Source organism: Ostrea edulis, chromosome 3, assembly GCF_947568905.1.
Source record: "Ostrea edulis chromosome 3, xbOstEdul1.1, whole genome shotgun sequence".
NCBI classification, from domain to species: domain Eukaryota; kingdom Metazoa; phylum Mollusca; class Bivalvia; order Ostreida; family Ostreidae; genus Ostrea; species Ostrea edulis.
The window spans coordinates 56,779,473-56,802,839 of record NC_079166.1 but is presented as its reverse complement, the minus strand read 5'-3'; the positions used below and the strand labels follow the sequence as shown (position 1 = coordinate 56,802,839).

General features: G+C 34.5%; 1 long non-coding RNA gene and 1 pseudogene across 1 annotated transcript; one reads left to right on the top strand and one right to left on the bottom strand.

Annotated features, from left to right (window-relative positions):
• The window catches only part of LOC130053595 (uncharacterized), a 34,852-nt pseudogene extending 22,472 nt beyond the window's left edge, over window positions 1-12,380 (bottom strand).
• A 516-nt stretch (window positions 12,381-12,896) lies between these two features.
• LOC125674978 (uncharacterized) lies at window positions 12,897-16,930 on the top strand. The gene is made up of 3 exons (XR_008801022.1): window positions 12,897-13,104; window positions 16,682-16,737; window positions 16,832-16,930. It is a non-coding gene; the product is annotated as an uncharacterized LOC125674978 (long non-coding RNA).
• Window positions 16,931-23,367: the final 6,437 nt, after the last annotated feature.

The following is a 23,367-nucleotide window of genomic DNA, read 5'->3' as shown; positions in this document are numbered from 1 at the left end:
TGATATTGTCATCAAATATTTCTTGAATAAATTCTACATTCAGGTTGCCAGTATCCCTATCATGGAACGCGTTGTCGCCATGTGTGTAATTGTACTGAGGCCAATTGCAACAGGTTTAATGGTTGTAGAAGAATACCTATAACTACAGGTAGTATCAAAAATACATGTATACATCACAGGTGGGTATACAGTGAAAGGGTGAAGATAACCAACAGTGGTCAATCTCATAACTCCTATAAGCAATACAAAAGAAGAGAGTTGGGCAAAAACGGACCTCTAGATATACCTCCGGTCATTATTCTATGGGAGTCAAAATTTGCCTCTACACCGGCGTGAAGCTTCGAACTTCATATCCTCATATATTTTCAGAATTGAACATTGAAATTCATTGCTTAATCAAAGTGGTTCACTACATCTTGAAAGAGTTTATCATATCAGCCCAAAAGGATTTAATCATGAAATATATGGTGATATGTAATAAGTACATGTGTCAAAAATGCAAAATATATGCAATTTTGGAGAGAGAGAGAAAACATGATTTTCAAAACCTTATAGACAGTAGATACATGTAATACAAAAAATAAAAACACTGTCAGAATTTAACTCCGGATATACAGGTCAGTAACCCGATACCTTATCCACTGGGCTACGTATACATGTACATACAAACAATTCGATCGATACAAGTAATTTCTCAAAACATTTAATCAAAACTTGTGACATAGGGTAATCAGATGTGTAAGTCTTGATATGATGAGCTACCCTAAAGTTCAATTGTTCTTCATCTTACAGGAAAACGTATTATTACATGATTTATGCTCAGGTATGATTATTCAACATTCCCCATCCACGGTGAACACTTTGCATACAGACATGTCGTCGTCTTTTCTGGTAACAACCCGATCACCCAATGCGTCACCACACACCACAAAACTAAGGGTGAGAATGTCAACCACATTAAGGAACCAAAAGGTACATTCACAAATTTTAATTTCATTGTAACCGGAAAGGAGAAAATACAACGAACCTGACCGGGATTCGAACTCGGGTCCCTTGAATATCTAGTCTGGTGCTCTACCACCTCAGCTAATCTAAGTCATCTGAACCATATTCTTCCCTCCTTGAATGTCTTCACGCCTAGGAAGGGAGGATGGAACGGCATTCAAATTCCGCTCTGGTTCATCGCATTTTATCCTTTCATATTACATCATATTTATATTAGAATCCATGAACTTATTTACAGCAGAGACGAAAAATGGAATGTAAAGAATAGCCAGATGTTCTCTGAAAATTTATAAATCATGTAGTAAACCAATACTCAAAAGATAAAATTCATTCAAATAGCTTATCACTTAAGTGATGCTTGAACACACTAATTGTTAATACTTCTAATATGTACACATAGAATGACTTATCAAATCTTAGAAATAATAATCGGTCCAATAAGAGTCTGATCTGTCTACATCAGCGAGCGCTATTCCGATACATGGAAGAACTTGGTAAAGACTCGGTCGTAACCATTATTAAAACGCACTGGACATGACAAGCTGTCGGTGAGTATCTTTCAAGTCTTTCATTTGGGTAGTATAACTATAATTTTCTAAAAATGGATTATCTTGATAGCAAACATAACTACATGTATTTATGTCTGTCGTTCATCATGTGTGATCATTTCAAACATAATTTTTATATCTAACAGAATGGGAGAAAATGCATTGGACCAGACCGGGATGCGAACCCAGATTCCCTGAATCTCTAATCAGGTATCCCACTAACTGAGCTATTTGGCCACCGACGATCCATAGATACATGTAATTTGAATGTCACCGTTTGTTTTGTTTTTTCATCTGCTGAAATATCTTTGATCAATTTGATTTTTTTCCCCATTCATTTAATGTGAAAACCCTATAGAAATTAATTTTTCACAAATAGAATTCTTTAAAAGATGATTGTTTTAATTAAAGTCTGAATTACAACTGTATGAACCGGAAATTGGGAAAACGTGTATAAATTTGACATTAAGCTCAGGATTATGCTCATTCAAGCCATGCTTTGTACACTCTGTATCATAACCTGTTTATCAACATTATTACAGTGGGCATCAGCAAGGAGAGGTTTCTGTGGCGGGTATGTTCAGTACTTTAATTCTAACAATTTAAATGATGCATCGTATGTTTTATTTTAAGCAAAGAAAATTCCATACCGATTGACTACAGTATGACGATTGTATTTATGGATAAAGATCACAAGAAATTGAACCTCTTTTTCATAACATGACGGATTGTCTAGGGTCCTTATTCAGCATAGTTATTTAAGTATTTCATTTTGCAGAATTCTCATAAAATATGGCAATACATGCTAAAATATGTCCGCCTACATCTACAAACCACATGTTTTAGATAATTTGAATCACTTGACATACATTGTACATTTAGTTCGTAGAAATTGCTAAAACCGGGATATTTGTTTAATGTCGTACTTTTTTTTATAACCGGAACAAAATTGCTAAAAATGGATATCGTATTTTCACCTCGTTAATGTTGGTTGGTTGGTTACTTGTGTATTGTTTAACGTCAAGAATTTTCGCTCATATTGAGACATTTTACTATAATTATAATTAATACATTGAAACTGTGATTGACTATCATCGTGAACACGTATCCGCTCTTAATCTAATTTTATATTGATATCTATGAAACTTTAAAATACTAGGGCGAAAACTGGGGGGGGGGGGGAATGTGTTGCAAGTCTGTTGTTGGTTAGTTGTTTTTTTTTGGGGGGGGGTTCACCTAAAATCCTACAATGTATGATTGATTTATTGATTGTATATTGTTTAACGTCCCTCTCGAGAATGTTTCACTCATATTGAGACGTCACCACTGCCGGTGAAGGGCTTCAAATTTAGGCCTTTCCTCGGCGCTCACGGCCATTGAACAGCGAGAGTTTTTTAGCGTGTCACAACTACTGGGACACGAGACATCCGTTTTTAAGGTCATCTCTGAGGACCCGTGACAATCACACCTGATGCCGAGCGTTTGGCGATGGAACTGTCACGAGTTTTAACGACTTGGGTCTGTCGCGTCCGGGGATCGAAAAAAGTACAATTATTAAGTTCGGTAGATAAGACATTATCATTCCAATGTAGATGTGTATTAAATCATTTAACCCTGGCAATCTATCCATTAATTTGTATCTAGCAACTGAAAATTTATTTCTTACAAATAAAGAACAAGTGATATGCGTCTTCAAGCATGCCACATGAATTAACAATATTGTGGCTGTAAAAATCATAATTCAACACACAGGTGTGTCTCAGTTTTAGTATGAATTATATTTAGCAAACGAGAACCATATGAAAAATATACAGGGAGTTTCGGATTGTTGATATTATCAAAGATAACACTTTTACGAAATTGTTTACTTGAAGAAGCCTGTCTTGATTCGGTACTAAGAGAATTTGTATTAATGAATTGCTAATGTTAGAAATGAGGAAATATCTGAAGGGTTTGTTGGTGATTGTAGAAAATAGCATTCTTGAAACAAAATAGAATCCAATTTTACTTCCTAAGATTTATAACAGGTAGTAATTGTTCCTTCGACAAACGTCTGGCACCAGAAGCAAAAATCACTGGAAAGAACCCTTGATCGCCATTCACAGGTCAAAATTTGTGACATGTCACCCACATATGACGACGTCACTATATGAGTGAAAAAGTCTCGAATGGAACGTAAAACAAAGAAAAAACAGTAAAACATTAATTTCTTATAGTAATAATGTATTATTAAATTTTGATTTTACGTAATGAACTGTTAACTAAGACAAAACATTATATAAACTTTGGCTTTATCTGGAAACGTTTTTGATATACCATGATAGTCAAGAATATCAAAACCGTTAAGAAATAAATTTATGTCTGAAATTACATTAGTATATGCTCTTTTATGCTTCACGGAATATTTCATGAAGTGCTTCATGAAAGGTATACCGGCGTGAAAAACTGCAATTCATACCCTTATATATTTTCAAAAATAAAGGGTTTTTTTAATTTACACTTTCATAATTTCTGTCGGAATTTTCAATCATTCAAATTACCTCGCGTACTCTTTTCGTGCCCGCCATGGGTTTACATAATCTTGATCTTTTTTCTCTGCCATGTAGAAAACCCTTGAACTCTTAGGACCAGTGGTTTTCTGTTATTGTTTTCTTTCCCTTAGCAACGTGTTGCAGTTATTTTAAGGCGTCTTTCACCTCTATCACTCAGTTGCGAAACATTTCCAGGTCCACCAAACGTGGAGGTGTGATATGAAATGTGCTGGCAGAACCTGTTTCAGACAATTGGCATTACTCGAGGCTTTATAGACCTAGTGCCAATGTAAACATCCTTCTAGACCGAACTAGCATTTGGTCGTAGCTATCAAAATAGGGTTAATAATCTTTGATATAAGAGTTATTAGCACATTGTTCACAACTGCTACGCATTCATGAGGAATGACTATCATTAGAATTCGTAAAAATATCAAAGGCAAAAACATTGGAAATGTAAATATTTTTATTTACAAACATAATTAGTGGAAACGTTATAGCTTTGATTTGATGTAACACATAGTTAAGTATTGCAAACTAGACTTACAAATGTAACTATGGATCTGAAAATATGATATATTCAATCTGAAAATAAAAGTTATATTGTTCACTAATTCTGTGTAAGAAGAGTATATGAAATTTTGCGGAAAGCAGGCCCCATATTTCAAACTACGACCCTTTTATTCAGTTTACTATGATTTATAACCGAAGTTCGAAAACATTCCCACTATTTATTTCACTTTTTATGTAGTATGGATAATTAAGCTATTTCAATATGTGAATAGGAAAAAGTGTATATAGTGTGCGTGTATCACGTGTTGCAAATATATATAGCTTAACTCTTCTTTGTATAGGTAAATCGGATTTGTAGATAAATGAATCAACATATCAGATACACGGTTGTATGAAACTTTCCAATATTATTTGAAATCAAACTAATGTTTCTATTACAGATCAGCCAGATGTTGTAGAGGGTACAAATGGGACGCCCAGACAGAGAGCTGCGTCGGTAGTGTATAGATGGATGTTTTGTTTGTTCATTGTTAAAGATCATATTGTAATCATTAATACTCCTTGAATAAATAATAGACTATCTACCATAAATAAGTATAAATATCTGTTCCGTCACAATATTTTTTCAGAGAGCTACAGTTCTGCAGCTAACATTCACCAAACTAAGTCACTTACGCATAAAAAAGGGGGGGGGGGTTACATCATAGATACAGATCTTCTGATGCAAAATACATAACTCTAGATGACGTTAGGCTTTTAACTTTCTAAATCCTTTGTTTTTATTATAGTACTTAATTTTCTGACTTTTTGAATTATATAAAAAGATATATTATGCAAACCTTAACTTGAAACCGTTTCAAACTACATGTAATTGTGTATTTGACGTGTACTTTTACAAGATCCTTTTTCACAATTTAACAGACTATGCCAAACGTATTGAATGTCCATTATTGTTTCACTCATATAATGAAGTTGTACCCTTTACTGATTATTTTACTGAGATAAATTGAAAGTTATACACAGTGAATTCTTCGCTTTTTCATTATATTGAATATATTTCATGCCAAAATGTGTGAAAATCTTATGTGTATACTTATTTATGGTGGGTAGTGTACATGCAGATTGCAAGTATCCCTATTATGGACTTCTTTGTCGGTCAGTGTGTGATTGTACTGAGGCCAACTGCAACAGGTTTGACGGTTGTAGAACAACACCTATACCTACAGGTAATACCAATAAGTAACAAGTTCCATTTGTATCCTGGCTGGATATATGATATTGAATAATTATTATATCCCGACCTGGGTTAATTTCATCCCGTGAATACAAGTATCATATTGTAGTAAACTCTGAATTTCATTATACATACAATCACATAATCTTACTACTTTAAATATAAGATATCTAAAGTTATTCCGAATATACCACCATGATACAGTATATTTTCTTAATACTAACATTACCTCTCAGAAAATATACTAATGGTGCAATATCTGTACATGTAACTTCAAAGTTCAAAAATGAAATGATATTACGTTTTGAAGCTTAAAGGGTATCATTCATGCGGTTGATTAGTAAGCTTATTTCAATTTCAAACTGATACATAGAACATTAAAAGAAAGAAATAACAGTTGTCAGTTAACATATAAAACATTAGTTGAGGTGGATGCTATGTTACCGGTAGGTACATTCGAAAAATTTCCGGATGTGATTTAGAGCTTATAATTCATTACCATGCAGTCTCGATCATCAACAGAAAGAAAATGTTTTTATTTCTATTCAGTAAATCTATCAGCTTGTTCTGCGTACGGTCAGTTTTTAAATCGAGACAGGCTACTGACAAATACGTTGGTGTTACAAGTGTTTCAACAGTCTGTTTAAAGTCAGCATTTCGCAAATTCTATGGTCGCTATAACATCTAAATTACCGATAAAATATGTCATTGTGTCAAATGCTGTCTGACATGTCTTATACCAATTAAGGTCGTTCTTTACACACTCATATTGACAGCGGGTTACTTCGTTTAACTGGTAGAGATATAGGGTTCTCGGCGGGTGTAACTGGTCAACATGGCATGCTTACTCCTCCTAGGCACCTGATCCATCCTCTGGTATATCCTACGTCTTGATCAGGTAAACGGAGTAATCCGTAATATAATTCTTGATAGGAATTATGAGATTAACCAATGTTTGTTACGTGTATCTTTACTTTTTAATTGTACGTATGTAAGTCCGTGAGCTGAAATTGAGAGGGGCTCAGCAGATACATGTATGCAGTGATCGCTCCTTCACCTAATGCTTGTTATTTAAATGTATACGGATCTCGGGTTTCTCAGTTTTAACCACGAAACAAAGGAGGTTCCGTGTCACGACAGAAGTTTGCATGTTAAAGAACCCGGAGCGCTTAGCATAAACATAAGTGCAAATAAGTTAGATTTTCTTGTGAATTGAAATTCAAGCATATTCTAGAAAAAGGTGTTAACATGTGCAATAAAAATGGCTAAAGAAGAAAACAATATCAATTCGCTGTTAAAACGAACAAACGAAAAAACAAACTATAACCAAAGCAAACCAAATATCATTTATTCTCTCAAAATCATTAATAACACATGATACATGAGGTCAATGAATAACATACAAACATGAATTTCTGGACAGGGATACAAATTATGCAAGTTAAGAGTATGAAAATAAGATATAAAAAAAGATGTAAAAGTAAATTATGGAGAACAGGCTAAGCCATATATCTTTATATTATCTACAAATTTGTAGATAATTGATTGGATAAAAGCTGCATATGTAATCACATGACGTCCTGAAAGTTTTTGTATTACGTCTCTATACGGATGATGTATTACAATCGTAATTACTCGGCTATTCCCGTACGGTTACGGAAAAGGACGAGCGCGTGATCTGATTGGGTGTATTACAAACTTCCGCCAGAGTTCGCAGTTTTCAGATTGAAGAGGGTTAGGTTACATTTCTTTGGGGGGGGGGGGGGGGTGTCAAATGGGGATTCGGTTTAACATAGAACTCTACGGGGGAAAATTAATTCCAAACTTCAACAGATATAATTTGATAAATATGATAGAGTAGATTAGGAGACTTTATAATCGTTAGATTGTAATCGTATCTTGTTGAATTTGGGGGAACACCATAGTACATTGAACAATTGAATTGGCTTTGAATTTATAATTTTCATTAATGCGATACAGCTGTGACCAAGTACGAGTCTTGATATATATATATATATATATATATATATATATATAAAAGCACTAAAGTTCCAACAACACCCGATACCTCAAAGTGTCGGATCCACAACATGGATATCTATATATATATATATATATATATATATAATCGAAATAGAAAGAGTTGATATCACACAGTCAAAATAATTCAATACAAAAAGCAGGAAAATATACACTTCCAAAATATATATATATATAAACTAAAACTCTGTCCTCTAAATTGTACTCATACTCAAAAGTGAAGGTTATAAAACTTTTATAAAATTATTCTCACACTCAAATGAAGTACATGCTCAAACTTTTTCGAGTATGCTTGAAGCTTGCTCAGAATTATACCCAAAACAAAAATGGCTGAGTTTGAGTATGAGTGCGGTAAAAGTTTTATAACCTCCAGGCTGATGTTATATTGATACATATGATGCTATTCCATTTAATCATATTATGATATTGAATCATATGCTGTGATATAGTACTATGATATGAATCGAAAAGCGAAATGTCTATCATATAAGAAATGAAGAATGAAGTGCAATTACTCTGATGGTATATTCTACGATGCACTTAACACGCATGATAGGGAATTTGTCTGCAGAGCAATCGCACTTCATATAAATGTCATGCTCAACTATAAAACATTTATTGATTTGACATATTTGCTTCGTGTACCATTGTATGGGTCGGTTATGATAAATATTGAAGGGAACATTTTTAAATCACATTTTGAACGTAATTTCATGAAGAAATCCGCCTACATCTTTGTTTTATAATTTAAGTATATAGTTTTGTAACTTCCTCAAAGGCCTCTATCACATTCCACCTTATATGTATCTATAAGCAAGGGGAGGGGGGGGGGGGTACTCGAACTGAGTCGCATAGTTGTGGATTACGTTATTTGCAAAAAAATCCAAGAGTTTGGGTGCAATTCACTAATTAAAAGGAAATTTGAGACATAGAGGAGCAGGCAGAGGAATACGTAACTATTTATCAACAACAGGTGTATTTTCAAATGATACCAACGAAATGAATAATTCCGGGAGCATTCCTCATGAAATGTCAAAATTTATCTCTTTTTCACTTTTGTTCTTTATTATTGACTTTAGATATTCTTAACAAAGTCAGATTTGGCAAAAACTACTAATCGAAATTATAATTTGTAATTGACAGATCTAAAACACTTAGCAAATTTTCATGTGTAAGCATTTCACTGCTTTAGGTATATTGACTATGACTTCTGAAAGTTAATGTAAGCAATTACGTTCCTTAAGGATTGTATGCGGTTCACAGTGTTATGAATGCAATTGGTTGAGACAGGTTCATAATGGGAAGATACAATGAATATGCATAATTATGCATTGCATGACATGAAATATTTTTGAGGACCGACCAACAATAAGTCTTTAGCATCCTTTGCTTGTCATAGAATATGCTACTAAATGGCACAGACTTTCGGAATGACCATAAAACACTGAGGTCCTGTATCACACACACACATACACACACACGCGCGCGCGCGCGTGCGCGCGCGTGTACATATATTGCACTTTATAGTCTTGAATGTATATGTCAAAAATGAAATATCTCGACTTTTGATTACCTTTTTAGCTTATTTTGAAATGATAGGTAACAGTTCAAGTTAGAGTTTTCCACATGCATACTTTCTTTGTGTACTTCATCATAGATATCTACTTTATGTCAGGGGAGATATTCTCGTTTTGATTTTTGTTCTCTACAATTTGTAAATGTACGAGGGTCATTCAAAAAAATGCGTGGACAATGTCGCTCCCCTTCAAATTATTTATAAGAAATCCAATAGCATTTATTCTAAATCAATCTGGGTCTTCTTTCTACAAAATTATCCAATTTTTCTACGGCTAGGGGGTCATTATTCTATGAGAGTCAAAATTTGCCTCTACACCGGCACACCTTGAATTTCATGAAGTACAAATGCGCTTTATGAAGTATGCTGGCGTAAAGTATTTTCAAAACTGAAATTTATTTCTTCAATATTTACATAATCAATGTTTTTGCCTTTAATATTTCTACAAATTGTGAGGACAGTCATTTCCTTGTGAAAGAGTTGCAATTGATAACAATCAACATATAAAGATAAATATAGGACGTCTATTTCAACGGCTAGGAATTCCGACAAAGATGAAAGTAGAATGTAAATATCAGAAATTAATTTTATTTTTCAAAATACATGAGGGTGTGAAGTGTAACGCTTCTCAACGGCACGTCACGAAGTGGGCCTCCGTGGAGCGTCGCACTTCATATCCTCAGGTATTTTCAAAATTTTATTTCTTAAGTAGGTCTATTAATCTTGTAATCATTGAATTTTTCCTAATCCAAATTTTTTTGAGAAAAAACAGCATTACTGCATATGTGATTTTATGCTCAGGTATGATTACTCAACATTCTCCATCCACGGTGAACACTTTGCGTACAGACATGTCGTCGTCTTTTCTGGTAACAACCCGATCACCCAATGCGTCACCACACACCAGAAAACCAAGGGTGAGAATGTCAACCACAATAAAGGAACCAACAGGTAAATTCATTACAAATTTTAATTTCATTGTAACCGAAGGGGGGACAATGCAACGAATCAGACTGGGATTCGATCCCGGTCCTTTTGAAACTGTGTTCTATCAACTGAGCTATCTGGACACCGACGATCTAAGCTGTCTGACCGTCATATTTCTCCCTCCTTAAATGTCTTCACGCCTTGAAGACATCAACCGCAACCCAGTATGTAAAACTTATACGGTACCAATTTTGATCCACCAGATGCGCATTTCGACAAATAATGTCTCTTCAGTGATGCTCAACCGAAATGTTTGAAATCCGAAATAACTACGAAGTTTTAGATCTAAATATAGCCAAAAACAGCGTGCCAAGCAAGTGGAGCCAAATTCGTCCAAGGATAAGAGCTATGCATCTATATCCTCTGGCAAACATTTTCAACTCTCAGTTCCAGTGGCTGGTCTACAGTACCTAATGTACACGTATTAGGATGGGGGCAAATACAACGAACCAGACTGGGATTCCAATTTTGGTCTGGTCCATTGCATTTTCTTCCTTCCTTACAGCATAATTATATCAGAATCCAGCAGAGACGGAGAATGGAATGTAAAGAATAGTCAGATATCCTCTAAAAACTTCTCTATGTCTTAGACCAAAATTCAAAAGGCAATGTTTATTCAAAAAGCCTGTGATTTTAGTGATCTTTACATACACAATTTTTTAATACTTCTCATAAGTATATATAGAATGACTCATCAAATCTTCGAAATAATGCTCGTTTCAATAAGAGACCGATCTGTCTACATCAGCGAGCGCTATTCCGATACATGGAAGAACTTGGTAAAGACTCGGTCGTATCCATTATCACCCGTGAATTAAAACGGACCGGAAATGACAAGCTGTTGGTGAGTATCTTACTTTTAAAATATATATAACTTGATACCTCTTCTTCGGGAAAATGGCCTAAGCCTGTAACTCCCACTCAAATCTTTCTAGTCAGTTGTCATTTGCATGCGTGGATCTGGTCTTATACTTCTTATCACCCTAATGCCTGTTTAATTTGATCTTGAAATCGTTGAGATCTTTGGTATAAATGACACAATCCGGTAAGTTGTTCCAGCTATTTACTACCCTCATACTGAAGGAAAATCTCCTGATGTTGAGCCTGTTCTGTTGCTTTGCCAGTTTTATGCTGTGGCTTCTCGTTCTGGTTGTGTGTGACCTAGGCAGTAGCTTGTCTTGGTCCGATCTATCTTTTCCAGTCAAGCCGGTTAGTTTTCCCTACTGACGTGGTCACATGTTGGTGAAATGACAGTTTGTTGTCCACATAGACGCCCAAATCCTTTTCTATTTCTGTGACTTCCAGTTGTTGACGTTGGCCATCTTTGTCTCGCATGTGATAGTTATATTGTGGATTGTTCTGACCGAGGTACATGGCACTGTACTTGTTGGCGTTAAATCCCAATTGCCATTCTTCTGACCAGTTCAAGAACCTGACAATGTCCGCTTGTACTTTTGTTCGATCATCGTCCGTGGCCGCCTTGCCATACACCTTGATATCGTCAGCAAATATAGGTGTCACGCGAGTTACGACATCTGGCAGATCGTTAATGAAGATGACAAACAGAATTGGTCCAAGCACACTCCCCTGTGGGATTCCACTCTTCACTTCCGACCACCCTGAGCTACTTCCATTGATTGACACTCTCTGTTATCTTTCTCGAAGAATGTCGGTGATTCAGGTGCTGATTTTACCTTTAATGTCATAGTTTCTTATCTTCTTCTGCAGTCTCTCGTGGGGCACTGTATAAAAGGCTTTCGTGAAGTCGAGATATATCGAGTCGAGTGGGTTCCCTCTATCCAGTGCATTTGTCCAGTCGTCAATGCATACCAACAGCTGTGTCATACATGATCTCCCAGGAACACAACCGTGTTGCTCATCACAGAACAGTTCATGCGTGTCATACCAGTATGTTCCATGACTGATTCTCTGACAATAAACTCCATTACTTTTCAGGGAACAAATGGATTTTTTAAAACATACAAAACTATAAGATATGTAACATGAAGGAAGAAAATGCAACGAACTAGACTGGAATTCGAACCCGGTTTCCCTGAATCTCCAGCCAGGTGCTTTACCAACCCAAGCCTTGCCACTTGCGATTGAACCGTCTAACTGCCATATTCCTCCCTCCTTAAATGCTTTCACGCCTTGAAGACATTAACCCAGAAACATTTTTCGCTGGCAGTCATTTTCATCTGTCAGTTCCAGGGACTAGTCATGGCACTAAATGTAACAGGAAGGGAAAAACTCAAAGGACAAGATAAGGATTCGAACCTGGACCCCCTTAATCTCTAGTCAGATGTTCTACCAACTGAGCTAATTGGCCAGAGGTGATCTAACCCGTCTGTCCGCCACGGATACATGCAAGTTGAATGCCACCATTTGTTTCTTTTGATCTTTGATATTTTTTTCCTTCATTCATTCAATGTAAATTTCTATAGAGATTTACTTTTCACAAATACAACTTATTGTGAAACGATTGATTTAAAATATATGTCAACTAATTACAACTGTATGAGCCGGAAATGAGGAAAACATATATAAATTTGACATCAAGCTCAGGATTACTCTGATCCACACCATGATTTGTACACTCTGTATCATAACCTGTTTATCTACATTATTACAGTGTGCATCAGCATCAGAACGGATAGGTTTCTGTGCCGGGTATGTTCACAATTTTGATTCTGATAAATTTAATTGATGCAAATATTGTAAGTATTGTTTACCGTAAGCAAGGAAAGATTACCTTTTGTATATACAAATTAAGGAGACTTAGATTCTAGAGTTTTGGGTAAACAAAGAAAGAATTGCAACATATTTTTCAAAGTTTTAGCTTTAGTGTTAACTTTCAGAGATACAATGCATCAATATATAATTAACTCAAAGGTTCCATTGTATTCATTATATAAAAATGTTTACATAGCCGGTTGAGTATACTCGACCTTCAAGAGAATATTTTTATTATACTATTAATTGGTTAGATTTTATTCTATACTTAATTCTGGGGCGAAAATGTTCAGTACCTAGTCGTGATTATTTAGTGCTTTATATATATATATATATATATATATATATATATATATATATATATATAACACCCGATACCTTAAAGTGTCGGATCCACAACATGGATACAAGGTCAAATACAAAAAAATATACAAAGCACTAAAATGACCAACGACACGAACAACCATATTGTCAAATGTTTGGGACTACCCGTCCCTTCTTCAGGACAAACGAAAAGAATTACATAATGTGGCCAATATCAACAAAGAGTAATAACAAAAACTACATATAAATACATCTAGCATTACAACTACACTAATCTACAAAGCAATCGGTTATGAAGGTCAAAGTAATTAAAAAGGGGGGCTATGAAATTGAACATGAGAAATTGCCAAGGACCCTTATAGAATATAGTTATTTAAGCACTAAATAGGCAGATTAAATATTTCCGTATATATATATTTGCTTTAGACAATATGGGTCATGGAATAATGACTAAAACCAGTACGTTTGTGCAATAAAATACCAGCTGTTTTTTTTGTTTTGTTTTTTTTTTTGTTTTTTTTTTTTTTATCCCTAACAAAATGCTAAAAATAGCTATCATATCGTGAATTTAATTAAAGAGACAGTAAAGCTCATTTTGGTGAAAAAAAAATTCTCAACCCAAGTCGTCTTGGTCCTTTCTAATATAATTAAAAAACGATATATAAAAGATATTTCTAAGCTCTGAAAAGACTACATGTCTGTCAAAAGTTACGCTAGGAGTCAACTTTACATAGCAGATTGAACTTTTGTCCAGAAAGAAAATATTCAGTTGACATAATTTCGAGATTATAATTGTTTTAGATTTGGAAATAAATGCATATAGATATATAAACTTGTTATTTTTTGCAGAAAATGACTTGTATGAGACATTTGGACTCATTTTAATTCTTTTTTTTAAAAACCTGAACAAAAGTACCTTTAATATCCCTTTAATGTATAATTTACTAAATGTTAATTAAGCTCATTACACCAAGAGTTTATTTAATGGCTCGTTACAAGTCTCGAATAGAACGTAAACCAACAAACTGTGAAACAGTGATCTCCTATTGTGATAACGTACTATGAAAGTTTGATTTTACATGTACTAATAACATTGCGCCTTCTTGTTAAGGGGCATGGACACCGTTTGAGTTGAAATTTACAAATTTTATTGCTTTAATTCACAATTAAGAAAACTTTATAGCTTTAATATAACACATAGTTTGATGCAAACTAGACCTACAAATGTAACTATGGGTTTAGTATGATATACTCATTTTGGTAATAAAGGTTACATTGTTCACTAATTCTGTGTACTAAGAAGAGTATACATATGTATTGAATAATATGAAACTTTAGGAAAGATTAAGCCCCATATGTTCAACCCCTACCCTAGTCGAAGTCCTAAAACATTTACATTCCATTTATGTGGTGTGGATTAATTAAGGTATTTCAAAGTGTGAAATGGAAAGAGTCTATTTCCAATGAATCATGCAATGACAATGGACAAATCATATAAATTTCAACATAGCTTAAGGAAGTGAACATGAAAACTATATTTGTTGCATAATAAACTTAAAAGACCTCCTGAAACTGAATAGTGTGGTCTAAATCTAATTTGCTTGTTTCTATTACGAGATTTGATCAATTGAACACTCTAAGTTAAAGGCTTATGGAGGTCATCCATTATTTCCCAGTATGCATCTGTGCTCTGACGTAGATGAGACACATTGCTGTTGACTGGGTCACTGTTTAATACAGCAGAAAAAGTTTATGGATTCATATTACAATTGATGGATTAAGAAAAAGAAGAAAACACTCCCACAAAATATTTCCAGCTCCTCCAACTTCTGAACTTACTCAGTACACTGTATGTTTCAAGTATCCATATCAATTAATTTCATTAGATTTTAAATATTAAGGTGATTGTGTCATAAAAGTATTGCAACATAGGCATGTAACTTATACACTTTATAACAATTTATGTACATGGACCACAGATAAATTTTGGAGATTCAATTTACAATTATATTCTTTATTGACATTAAAAAATACTTATTTACTAATATTTAGAATCTGTATCAGAGTCTGATGTTTTTAAAAAAATCCTGATTTTTCCCCCAAGAGGCTGACTGCCTTTGACCTAGTTGATAAACTGTCTTTAGGCCATAAATCTTGATAGCATGTCTGCAACAGAATTGTTACTGTATTCTATCACGTGTGTGTGTGTGTGTAATTGGAAATGTTTACACACAAATGCCATGTTGTGTTAAGATTTTAATACATGTGAATACAGAAGATATTTTTCATTTTCGTGTTTTTCTTACTTGTTTAATAAGTTGTTATCCAGGTCCTCTGAGACCCCTCTCTGGATACGTATTAAATCCATGGATAAATGTAAGCTGTATCAATTATAACAGGACTTCGACACACAGTGTTAAAATATGGGTGTAGAGAATTGCACTTTTGGTGTATATTTATGTAATCTAGCTGACACATAATATTCAAACTCATGACAACAAAGACACCCCTTGAATGTACATAGTTACATTGTACAATTTCCACAAGCACATCAATCAAGGAAAATTCCTCTCTCATTAAAATCAACTGCTGGTGAAGAAGCATTATTCTGAGAAACAATTTCTTCCTCTGTAACATCAGGTTCAACCTGATATCCCATATCTAATTCACTCTCTGCTAATGACATTTTAAAGTTGATGCTTACAATGTGCCAAAAATACACACAATGTGTCCTGCTGATGTCAGCATCAGTGCTGCCCTCTAGTGGATGCTAAGAGATAACCCAGCAGGGAGGTAAAAAAGAAATTCAATATGGAAGCTCCCAAGGATTGAAAAGATTAGTTAATCTTTATAAAATATCTCCCTACTGAAGAAAGCTACATCTTAGTGATTTTCAGAATTCATTATATACATCAAAATGACAAATCTAAACCCTTTGTCACATTTTCATGTTCACTTCCTTTAATTAACACTTAGAACTGTAACACTTAGAACTGTGCATAGATAAATCGGATTTGTAGATACATTACATGAAACCACAGGCAATCATATCGCTTGGGTTCCAATTTACTATTATATATTACATCGCTTGCGTTCCAATTTACCATTAAAGAATACTCTTTAATGGTAAATTCGAACCCAAGAGATATAATTGCCTGTGCATAAAATAAAACTAATGTCTCTATTACAGACCAGCCAGATGTTGTAGAGGGTTCAAATGGGACGCCCAGACAGAGAGCTGCGTCGGTAAATAGTGTATAGATGGATGTTTTGTTTGTCCATTGTTCACAACAAAGATGATATTGTAATCAAATATTTCTTGAATAAATTCTACATTCAGGTTGCCAGTATCCCCATTATGGACTGCTTTGTCAGTATGTGTGTAATTGTGCTGAGGCCAACTGCAAGAGGTTTGACGGTTGTAGAAGAATACCTATAACTACAGGTAGCCCAGTGGATAAGGTATCGGGTTACTGACCTGTATATCCGGAGTTAAATTCTGACAGTGTTTTTATATTTTGTATTACATGTATCTACTGTCTATAAGGTTTTGAAAATCATATTTTTTCTCTCTCCAAAATTGCATATATTTTGCATTTTTGACACATGTACTTATTACATATCACCATATATTTCATGATTAAATCCTTTTGGGCTGATATGATAAACTCTTTCAAGATGTTGTGAACCACTTTGATTAAGCAATGAATTTCAATGTTCAATTCTGAAAATATATGAGGATATGAAGTTTGAAGCCTCACGCCGGTGTAGAGGCAAATTTTGACTCCCATAGAATAATGACCGGAGGTATATCTAGAGGTCCGTTTTTGCCCAACTCTCTTCTTTTGTATTGCTTATAGGAGTTATGAGATTGACCACTGTTGGTTATCTTCACCTTTTCACTATATACCCACCTGTGATGTATACATGTATTTTTGATACTACCTGTAGTTATAGGTATTCTTCTACAACCGTCAAACCTCTTGCAGTTGGCCTCAGCACAATTACACACATACTGACAAAGCAGTCCATAATGGGGATACTGGCAACCTGAATGTAGAATTTATTCAAGAAATATTTGATTACAATATCATCTTTGTTGTGAACAATGGACAAACAAAACATCCATCTATACAATATTTACCGACGCAGCTCTCTGTCTGGGCGTCCCATTTGAACCCTCTACAACATCTGGCTGGTCTGTAATAGAGACATTAGTTTTATTTTATGCACAGGCAATTATATCTCTTGGGTTCGAATTTACCATTAAAGAGTATTCTTTAATGGTAAATTGGAACGCAAGCGATGTAATATATAATAGTAAATTGGAACCCAAGCGATATGATTGCCTGTGGTTTCATGTAATGTATCTACAAATCCGATTTATCTATGCACAGTTCTAAGTGTTACAGTTCTAAGTGTTAATTAAAGGAAGTGAACATGAAAATGTGACAAAGGGTTTAGATTTGTCATTTTGATGTATATAATGAATTCTGAAAATCAGGTCAGTAACCCGATACCTTATCCACTGGGCTACGTATACATGTACATACAAACAATTCGATCGATACAAGTAATTTCTCAGAACATTTAATCAAAACTTGTGACATAGGGTAATCAGATGTGTACGTCTTGATATGATGAGTTACCCTAAAGTTCAATTCTTCTTCATCTTACAGGAAAACGTATTATTACATGATTTATGCTCAGGTATGATTATTCAACATTCTCCATCCACGGTGAACACTTTGCATACAGACATGTCGTCGTCTTTTCTGGTAACAACCCGATCACCCAATGCGTCACCACACACCACAAAACCAAGGGTGATAATGTCAACCACAATAAAGGAACCAACAGGTAAATTCATTACAAATTTTAATTTCATTGTAACCGGAAAGGAGAAAATACAACGAACCCGACCGGGATTCGAACTCGGGTCCCTTGAATATCTAGTCTGGTGCTCTACCACCTGAGCTAATCTAAGTCGTCTGACCCATATTCTTCCCTCCTTGAATGTCTTCACGCCTAGGAAGGGAGGATGGAACGGTATTCAAATTCCGCTCTGGTTCATCGCATTTTATCGTTTAATATTACGTCATATTTATATTAGAATCCATGAACTTATTTGCAGCAGAGACGAAAAATAGAATGTAAACAATAGCCAGATGTCCTCTGAAAATTTATAAATCATGTAGTAAACCAATACTCAAAAGATAAAATTCATTCAAATAGCTTATCACTTAAGTGATGCTTGCACACACTAATTGTTAATACTTCTAATAAGTACACATAGAATGACTTATCAAATCTTAGAAATAATAATCGGTCCAATAAGAGTCTGATCTGTCTACATCAGCGAGCGCTATTCCGATACATGGAAGAACTTGGTAAAGACTCGGTCGTAACCATTATTAAAACGCACTGGACATGACAAGCTGTCGATGAGTATCTTTCAAGTCTTTCATTTGGGTAGTATAACTATAATTTTCTAAAAATGGATTATCTTGATAGCAAACATAACTACATGTATTTATGTCTGTCGTTAATCATGTGTGATCATTTCAAACATAATTTTTATATCTAACAGAATGGGAGAAAATGCATTGGACCAGACCGGGATGCGAACCCAGATTCCCTGAATCTCTAATCAGGTATCCCACTAACTGAGCTATTTGGCCACCGACGATCCATAGATACATGTAATTTGAATGTCACCGTTTGTTTTGTTTTTTCATCTGCTGAAATATCTTTGATCAATTTGATTTTTTCCCCACTCATTTAATGTGAAAACCCTATAGAAATTCATTTTTCACAAATAGAATTCTTTAAAAGATGATTGTTTTAATTAAAGTCTGAATTACAACTGTATGAACCGGAAATTGGGAAAACGTGTATAAATTTGGCATCAAGCTCAGGATTACGCTCATTCAAGCCATGCTTTGTACACTCTGTATCATAACCTGGATATCTACATTATTACAGTGGGCATCAGCAAGGAGAGGTTTCTGTGGCGGGTATGTTCAGTACTTTAATTCTAACAATGTAAATGTTGCATCGTATGTTTTATTTTAAGCAAAGAAAATTCCATACCGATTGACTACAGTATGACGATTGTATTTATGGATAAAGTTCACAAGAAATTGAACCTCTTTTTCATAACATGACGGAATGTCTAGGGTCTTTATTCAGCATAGTTATTTAAGTATTTCATTTTGAAGAATTCTCATAAAATATGGCAATACATGCTAAAATATGTCCGCATACATCTACAAACCACATGTTTTAGATAATTTGAATCACTTGACATACATTGTACATTTAGTTCGTAGAAATTGCTAAAACCGGGATATTTGTGTCGTACTTTTTTTTATAACCGGAACAAAATTGCTAAAAATGGATATCGTATTTTCACCTCGTTAATGTTGGTTGGTTGGTTACTTTGTATTGTTTAACGTCAAGAATTTTCGCTCATATTGAGACATTTTGCTATATAATTAATACAATGAAAATGTGATTGACTATCATCGTGAACACGTATCCGCTCTTGATCTAATTTTATATTGATATCTATGAAACTTTAAAATACTAGGGCGAAAACTGGGAGGGGGGGGATGTGTTGCATGTCTGTTGTTGGTTGTTTTTTTTCACCTAAAATCCTACAATGTATGATTGATTTATTGATTGTATATTGTTTAACGTCCCTCTCGAGAATGTTTCACTCATATTGAGACGTCACCACTGCCGGTGAAGGGCTTCAAATTTAGGCCTTTCCTCGGCGCTCACGGCCATTGAACAGCGAGGGTTTTTAGCGTGTCACACCTACTGGGACACGAGACATCCGTTTTTAAGGTCATCTCTAAGGACCCGTGACATTCACAACTGATGCCGAACGTTTGGCGATGGAACTGTCACGTGTTTTAACGACTTAGGTCTGTCGCGTCCGGGGATCGAAAAAAGTACAATTATTAAGTTCGGTAGATAAGACATTATCATTCCAATGTAGATGTGTATTGAATCATTTAACCCTGGCAATCTATCCATTAATTTGTATCTAGCAACTGAAAATTTCTTTCTTACAAATAAAGAACAAGTGATATGCGTCTTCAAGCATGCCACATGAATTAACAATATTGCGGCTGTAAAAATCATAATTCAACACACAGGTGTGTCTCAGTTTTGGTATGAATTATATTTAGTAAACGAGAACCATATGAAAAATATACAGGGAGTTTCGGATTGTTGATATTATCAAAGATAACACTTTTACGAAATTGTTTACTTGAAGAAGCCTGTCTTGATTCGGTACTAAGAGAATTTGTATTAATGAATTGCTAATGTTAGAAATGAGGAAATATCTGAAGGGTTTGTTGGTGATTGTAGAAAATAGCATTCTTGAAACAAAATAGAATCCAATTTTACTTCCTAAGATTTATAACAGATAGTGATTGTTCCTTCGACAAACGTCTGGCACCAGAAGCAAAAATCACTGGAAAGAACCCTTGATCGCCATTCACAGGTCAAAATTGGTGACACGTCACCCACATATGACGACGTCACTATATGAGTGAAAAAGTCTCGAATGGAACGTAAAACAAAGAAAAAACAGTAAAACATTAATTTCTTATAGTAATAATGTATTATTAAATTTTGATTTTACGTAATGAACTGTTAACTAAGACAAAACATTGTATAAACTTTGGCTTTATCTGGAAACGTTTTTGATATACCATGATAGTCAAGAATATCAAAACCGTTAAGAAATAAATTTATGTCTGAAAATACATTAGTGTATGCTCTTTTATGCTTCACGGAATATTTCATGAAGTGCTTCATGAAAGGTATACCGGCGTGAAAAACTGCAATTCATACCCTTATGTATTTTCAAAAATAAAGGTGGTTTTTTTTTACACTTTAATAATTTCTGTCGGAATTTTCAGTCATTCAAATTACCTCGCGTACTCTTTTCGTGCCCGCCATGGGTTTACATAATATTGACCTTTTTCCTCTGCCATGTAGAAACCCATTGAACTCTCAGGACCAGTGGTTTTCTGTTATGGTTTTCTTTCCCTTAACAACGTGTTGCAGTTATTTTTAGGCGTCTTTCACCTCTATCACTCAGTTGCCAAGCATTTCCAGGTCCACCAAACGTGGAGGTGTGATATGAAATTTGCTGGCAGAACCTGTTTCAGACGATTGGCATTACTCGAGGCTTCATAGACCTAGTGCCAATGTAAACATCCCTCTAGACCGAAGTAGCATTTGGTCGTAGCTATCAAAATAGGGGTAATATCTTTGATATAAGAGTTATTAGCACATTGTTCACAACTGCTACGCATTCATGAGGAATGAATATCATTAGAATTCGTAAAAATATCAAAGGCAAAAACATTGGAAATGTAAATATTTTTATTTACAAACGTAATTAGTGGAAACGTTATAGCTTTGATTTGATGTAACACATAGTTAAGTATTGCAAACTAGACTTACAAATGTAACCATGGATCTGAAAATAGGATATATTCATTCTGAAAATAAAGGTTATATTGTTCACTAATACTGTGTAAGAAGAGTATATGCAATTTTGCGGAAAGCAGGCCCCATATTTCAAACTACGACCCTTTTATTCAGTTTACTATGATTTATAACCGAAGTTCGAAAACATTCCCACTATTTATTTCACATTTTATGTAGTATGGATAATTAAGCTATTTCAATATGTGAATAGGAAAAAGTATATATAGTGTGCGTGTATCACGTGTTGCAAATAGACATAGCTTAACTCTTCTCTGTATAGGTAAATCGGATTTGTAGAAGAATGAATCAACATATCAGATACACGGTTGTATGAAACTTTCCAATATTATTTGAAATCAAACTAATGTCTCTATTACAGACCAGTCAGATGTTGTAGAGGGTACAAATGGGACGCCCAGACAGAGAGCTGCGTCGGTAAATATTGTATAGATGGATGTTTTGTTTGTTCATTGTTAAATATCATATTGTAATCATTAACATTCCTTGAATAAATCATAGACTATCAACCATAATTAAGTATAAATATCTGTTCCGTCACAATATTTTTTCAGAGAGCTACAGTTCTGCAGCTAACATTCACCAAACTAAGTCACTTACGCATAAAAAAGGGGGGTTTACATCATAGATACAGATCTTCTGATGCAAAATACATAACTCTAGATGGCGTTAGGCTTTTAACTTTCTAAATCCTTTGTTTTTATTATAGTACTTGATTTTCTGACTTTTTGAATTATTTAAAAAATGATATTATGCAAACCTTAACTTCAAACCGTTTCAAACTATATATACATGTAATTGTGTATTTGACATGTACTTTTACGAGATCCTTTATCACAATTTAACAGACTATGCCAAAAATATTGAATGTCCATTACCCTTTACCGATTATTTTACTGAGATAAATTGAAAGTTATACACAGTGAATTCTTCGCTTTTTCATTATATTGAATATATTTCATGCCAAAATGTGTGAAAATCTTATGTGTATACTTATTTATGGTGGGTAGTGTACATGCAGATTGCCAGTATCCCTATTATGGATTTCTTTGTCGGTCAGTGTGTGATTGTACTGAGGCCAACTGCAACAGATTTGACGGTTGTAGAACAACACCTATACCTACAGGTAATACCAATAAGTAACAAGTTCCATTTGTATCCTGGCTGGATATATAATATTGAATACTTATTATATTCCGACCTGGGTTAATTTCATCCCGTGAATACAAGTATCATATTGTAGTAAACTCTGAATTTCATTATACATAAAATCACATAATCTTACTACTTTAAATAAAAGACATCTAAAGTTATTCCGAATATTCCACCATGATACAGTAT